The 6,464-nt window shown below is 38.9% G+C and overlaps 1 non-coding gene across 1 annotated transcript; it reads right to left on the bottom strand.

Moving 5' to 3' along the window:
• Nucleotides 1–218: 218 nt before the first annotated feature.
• Nucleotides 219–325, bottom strand: LOC121228742 (small nucleolar RNA R71). Its single transcript, XR_005926317.1, has one exon. It is a non-coding gene; the product is annotated as a small nucleolar RNA R71 (small nucleolar RNA).
• Nucleotides 326–6,464: the final 6,139 nt, after the last annotated feature.

Raw genomic sequence — 6,464 nt, 5'->3', positions numbered from 1 at the left:
AGGATCCCAACACTCACTTGGCAAAATTTCTAGAATTTTGCGACACTTTCAAAATTAATGGCGTTTTTGATGATGCCATTCGTCTTTGGTTATTCTCTTTTTCACTGAGTAACAAAGCTAAACAGTGGTTGAACTCGTTACCACGAGGGTCCATCACTACTTGGGAACAAATGACCGAAAAGTTTTTATTGAAATATTTTCTACCTGCAAAAACAGCTAAGTTATGTAATGATATTTCTTCTTTTGTGCAGATGGACTTAGAAACACTTTACGATGCATGGGAGAGGTACAAGGACCTACTATGAAGGTGCCCTCACCATGGGTTACCTCTATGGCTGCAAGTTCAAATGTTCTACAATGGTGTGGATCCCTCGACAAGACAGATGATTGACGCGGCTGCTGGAGGAACCATTAACAACAAGGCACCTGAAGAGGCTTACGAATTTATCGAGAAGATGTCACTGAATAACTATCAGTGTCAGGTCATGAGGACTAAGCCAACAAAAGCAGCTGACATTTTTAACGTCAATTCGGTTACTATGCTTCAAATCAAGTAGAACTCCTAAACAAAAAAAACTTGATGGTTTACTTGGTTCTACGTAGGTACATCCAGTGATGAGGTGTGATTCAAGTGGAGGAGGTGTACATACAGAATATCAATACTTCAATCCTACAACCGAAGAGGAACAAGTCAACTATATAGGTAACAATAACTTTAGATCTCAAAATAACCCATACAGTAATACTTATAATGCAGGTTGGAGGAACCACCCAAATTTCTCCTGGGTGGTCAAAGGAATCAAAAGCCACAAAATCCTCAGGGTTTTCAATAGCCAGCTTATCAAAAAGAGAAGAAACCGAACCTTGAGGAGATGCTATCCAAATTCATCTCAATGTCAGAAACCCGTTTCTAGAATACTGAGACAGCACTTAAAAATCAACAAGCATCGATCCAATGGCTCGAAACTCAGATAGGCCAGCTGTCCAAACTAATCTCCGAACGACCACCAGGTAGCTTGCCAAGCAATACTGAACCTAACCTAAGGGAATAGCTCAACGCAATTACTGTTCAAGATAAAGAAGGATTCGTTGAGCCTAAGCCAGAATTGATACAAGAAACTGTGGTGAGCAAGGGTAAGGGTGAGGTGCGTCATAATCAAAACAAAATGGCGAATGTAGAATATAAACCTCGTGTCCCATACCCTAATGCAACAGGAAAGACCGCTCAGACGAACAATTTGGTAAATTCCTTAAAATTTTAAAAAAATTACATATTAATTATCATTTATTGAAGCTCTGTCACAGATGCCAAATACAATGAAATTTTTAAGAGAGCTTTTAGCAAATAAGCGAAAGTTGGACGAGGCGCCGCATAGCTACCCCACAAATTGAAAGATCCATGGAGTTTTACAATTCCTTGCTTAATTGGTAGTTTAGATGTGAATAATGCATTAGCTGATTTAGGGGCTAGTATTAACGTCATGCCATACAAAATGTTTAAGCACTTAGGTCTTGGGAAACCTAAACAAACTAGGATGAGCATTGAGTTGGCAGATAAAACTATAAGAATTCCTAGGGGTATCATTGAAGATGTACTAGTGAAAATAGATAAATTCATATTTCCCGTTGATTTTGTCATTTTAGACATAAAGGAGGATAACAACAGCCCTTTGATTTTAGGGAGGCCCTTTTTAGCAATTGCTAAAATGATTATTGATGTTGGCACAAGTGAGCTCACACTTCGTGCGGGGGACAAAACGATCACTCTTCAAGCTCGTAATTCTAGCATCACATCGAACATTGAAGGTAACAGTCCACACCAGTCTACTAAAACTGACAATATGACTCAACCTACTTTGCAGAAATTGAGTTTGAAAGAAGTTCACGAGCCATTTTCCAGCAATAATAGAGGACCCATTCATGAAGAACGAAGGCTACAAATAAAGGAGCTAGATGAATGGCAAGCACATAAACCAAGAACATACGATAAACCAAAACTACTCCAGAACGGGCTCGATACCTCTCCAAATCAACTTAAGGTTGGAGATAAAGTCTTACTTAATGTCGCAGATCCTCACATTGTCGCTACCAACCCGAATGAAGAAATCCCTCTTACGGTACTTAGTATTTTCCCATTCGATACTGTCGAGGTAAGTTATCCCAAGTTTGACACTTTTAAGGTAAACAACACTCGTCTAAAATCTTATTTTGATAAGATTGGCAGCAGGAATGAGGAGTATGAACTCCTTAAACCACCATGACTATCCAACGGAGAGGTAAGTCGAGCTTATACTATAAATAAGCGCTTCTCGGGAGGCAACCCGAGCATTAACTATATTAACTTCTTTAAATTTTAGTGTTTAACACCTGACCTACTAACAGAACTCTTGAAAGCAGGTTCACCACAAGGACACGGCCAAGTTCACGGGCGTGCTTACGACCTTGTGGAAACAGGGCAAAGAATTCCCCAAAACACAGGCTGCGTTAAATCACCACGGCCGTGCGACATAGCCGTGGGCAATCCTGCCAAAACAACACGGGTATGTGACACGTCTATGTCACGAAACCGTGGCTGATCCTGCCAAAATAACACGGGCATTCAGCACGCTCGTGACTAACACCCGTGGTCGAACCTGTCAAACCAACACGCCCGAAGTACACGGGCGTGGGACAAATTTCAAACGCACCAAAATAGGAAAAAAGCGAAACACACGGACTAAAATTGGGGCTCACGGGCTTGTCCCCTGGCCATGTGCTCCAAAATTTATAAATACCCTGCACTATTCATTATTTTCTTCACCCAAAATCCCTAACCCTAACCGCTGCAAGTCCACACGGCATCTCTGCTACGCCCGTGCGCTGCCTTCAACTCTATTTTTGACGCACATTTTCATCTTCCTAGCGTTTGTTTACTCTTTTCCCTTTTATTTTACTGCTTTATAATACTATTTATCATCATAATTTGCACTTTTCATGCTATTTTCTATCACTCAAATATCATATCTAAAGTAATTATCATTTTTTATGTTGAAGTTCTTACTCATTGCATGATCTATCTGCTTCATTTGACTTGTTTAAAGTGAATATTTATGTTTAGGATAATAGAACTAATCATTCTTCTTGTGTTGACATTTTCCATCAACAAAATATGCTACATAGAGATTTTGAAACTCATACTATTATCATGCTAATGATACACCATAAAAATTGATTTTTTTTTATTTTTAGTAGCTTTGGCTTAAATTAGTAATTTTAAGTTATGACCTTTACCTTTTTGAATTTGCTTTCATCTTACCTTAACCATTCATCAAGACGAATTAATGATTTCGATTTCAGGTACACCATGTCATCTTCACGAGGAAAGAAAGCCGTCCCCGCCTCGAAGAAATGAAAGGGAGCATCATCTTCCTCAGGCCCTAACACAAAAATTCGCCACCCTTTCTTGCAATTCCCCAACGGGCCCCAAGAAGAGCTCTTTCAAATACTACAGGCCCGACCTTTAACAGCGAGCCATTGTATTGACTGGGCTGCACTAGAACAAGTCCAGTTGGCTAACGCAATTCTGGGCTTTCTCACCACCGACCCATAAAACCTCTTCTTTGAGATCATCGACCTAATGTATCTCGAGCTCACAATGGAATTGTGCTTGACGTTCCATCTTCAGACCGTAATGAAGAACTACGACAATCCTAGCATAGACCAATTTCGACTTGACAGTCTAATCCGCCAGTTGAGCGTTCCAGAGTTTGGTTTGGCACTGGGTCTGTACACTGAGGTGTTCAGAGAGGAGAACGACTTACATGCTCTCGACCGTCACATCCATCATTCTCCCTCACGTTGCTAGGATGCCCTCGTCCCACGTTCAGCAACTTACGACCTTAATCGCACTAAGGAATCATCTCTCCCTCCGTCCTTAAGGTATCTACATTCTATTTTATCTCACACTTTGACAGGACAGAGAGAGAGCACTGGCATGGTCACCACTCACGACGTCTACTACTTATGGTGTATGTCGCACAGGCACGTCTTCGATCTCGCATATTTTATAGACCTTGCCATTCGCCACCAGACGGAGCGACACCAGAGAGAGGTCATCTCCATTAGCCCCTACATGACTCGACTAGCGCAACACTTCGGACTCCTCTACACCGCGGTCCAAGAATCATCCCTAACCCTCATTGGCCAGATATCTCCACAAGGCATCTCGAGCATGCTTAGCATGAGGATGATTAAGAGGCACCGAGGAACCTACCCTCACCAATATCGTCTCGCTCAATCTACTGAAGAGGAGGCTCCAGAGGACATTGTTGATAATGTCCCTACCCAGCATGAGGAACCACCTTCCCAGCCACCACCACCCTCTCGTCCAGTTCATGCGACGGCTTCATATGCTGACATCTCTGAGTGTCGCAATCGATTCGAGTAGCAGTGTTTTCAAAGATTTGACAACATTGATGCTACTCTCCAGCAGATCTGTCAGCACTTCCACATCTCATCGCCACCACTACCTCGCGGACCATCCGGCGATGATGATGTTTAATTTAATTTTATCTTTATTTTTGTTTTTATTTCTACTTTTATCTTTATTTTCATTTTTATTTTATTTTAAGTTTTTATTAATTTCACTTTTAACATTTAAATATTATTTCCTTTTTTTGTTTATATCTTATATATTAGGTTTTATTAATCACTTTTAATCTCGGCTATTTTTTTATGAGTAATTACTCTTCCTAATATCCCCTAAACAGTTCCCGCTTTTATCATAGTTATAAAGAGCTCCAAAGTACACAATCACTTAGGAACTTCAAACTCCATTGAAAAAGGTTCTCCACGACTGCCATGCCCTGTTCAATGACGAGATATAATATTCTTTTGGCACAGCACTTGTGGTACCCAACCTCTACCACCACCGGAATATTCTCCTCCACCTCCATAACTCCAAACTAAGGAATTCATTCATTCAACACTCAGGAAGTTTCAATTCTATCACTATCTTATAATTTTATATTTTTCCATATATCTATCTTTGTACATTGAGGACAATGTACATCTTAAGTGTGGGGGGTAATCATTTCATTATCTGAAAAATCGCTGAATATTGCTTTATTCTCTGGTAAATCTCTCATATCATATTTAGGATGAATTTTGATTGACTGATGATTTTTATTGATATATCTTGAATTAAAGTATAGGCATTCACGCATAGACTATTCAAACTTTAAAGACATTAGAAAATTAAGCATGATAAGTTGATTTTTTAATAATTTAAATTTTAGGTTGTTTCCCCAAGTTTTGGAATTGAATCACACAGATTTAAACATCAAAAAGCCATAATTTTTGTGAGATTTTTGAGCCTTTTGAGCATCTATTAATTCTTTCATGCTCACCTTTATTATTGCTTTGAGTGTGTCAATATTGAATTGTTATTCTAGAACTTGCTTGATTATGCATGTCAAGACCACACTATTTGATTCGATATGTCAAGATGATAGAGGCACGTAGGATTAACCCACTCATGCCATGAAAAGCCTACCTCCATGATTAACCCTTAGTAAACCCCTTTTAGCCTAACAAACCATTCTTTATATATCCCTCAATATTAACCCTTAACCCATTTTTGTTGAAATCCCCTCAATTAATTTGATCCCTATTTTTGTCAAGAATTGATTTGAATAAATTGCTTAGCTATGTCTTGTTCTTAATAGTAATCTATGTTATTTGACTTCTTCTTAAAAAAAATGTATACATATTAGTAGTTATCTTTTATTTGTAAGCTTCATTATTCAAATTCCATAGTCGGAGAAGAAGCTATGTCATACGCAAGTAATGATCAAATATTTTTCTAGTTAAGTAGTTTCTCAAGTCAGTCTCGATTTTAACCTTTTCTTTCAGCTTGTGACCACACCCCCTAACCAAGCCTCGTTACAACCCTCTAAAAACCTTTTGATTAATGTATCATCTCAATTTATAGTGGTGGAGATTTGATTCTCATGCAAGCCTATGGTAATAACTTTTCATATTGACTGATGAGTGCTAATTTCATTGTCCTTAAACACTTCGAGTGATTTAAGTGAATCCGTAAGTGAAGATGTTAAACTCTGTGAAATTTTGAATCAATGGTAACTACTTAGATGAAGGGACATGCCTAAGTTTTTCATGATTAAATAATCATGTGTGGGGGTATTTGATAAACCGTAATTTATACATATTTTTACCCCATGCTTAGCGCATTTTATAAATGATTTTTTAGCGCATTTTATAAATGATTTTTCCCTAGATTTGGTGAATTCAATGCACCTAATGCCTTAATTTCATGTTTTATACATAGGTAAACATAGGAGAGCAAAAAGAACGAGAAACAGGCTAAAAATGGAGAAAATGGGCCAAAGTACGGAATCAACACGGCCTGGACCTCCTCACACGGGCAGCTCACACGGCCGTGTCAATTGGGCAGAATAGAAGCA

The sequence above is a fragment of the Gossypium hirsutum genome, chromosome A04, assembly GCF_007990345.1.
Source record: "Gossypium hirsutum isolate 1008001.06 chromosome A04, Gossypium_hirsutum_v2.1, whole genome shotgun sequence".
NCBI classification, from domain to species: domain Eukaryota; kingdom Viridiplantae; phylum Streptophyta; class Magnoliopsida; order Malvales; family Malvaceae; genus Gossypium; species Gossypium hirsutum.
Note: the sequence above shows the minus strand (reverse complement) of the source record. Positions and strands in the feature narration are given on the sequence as shown.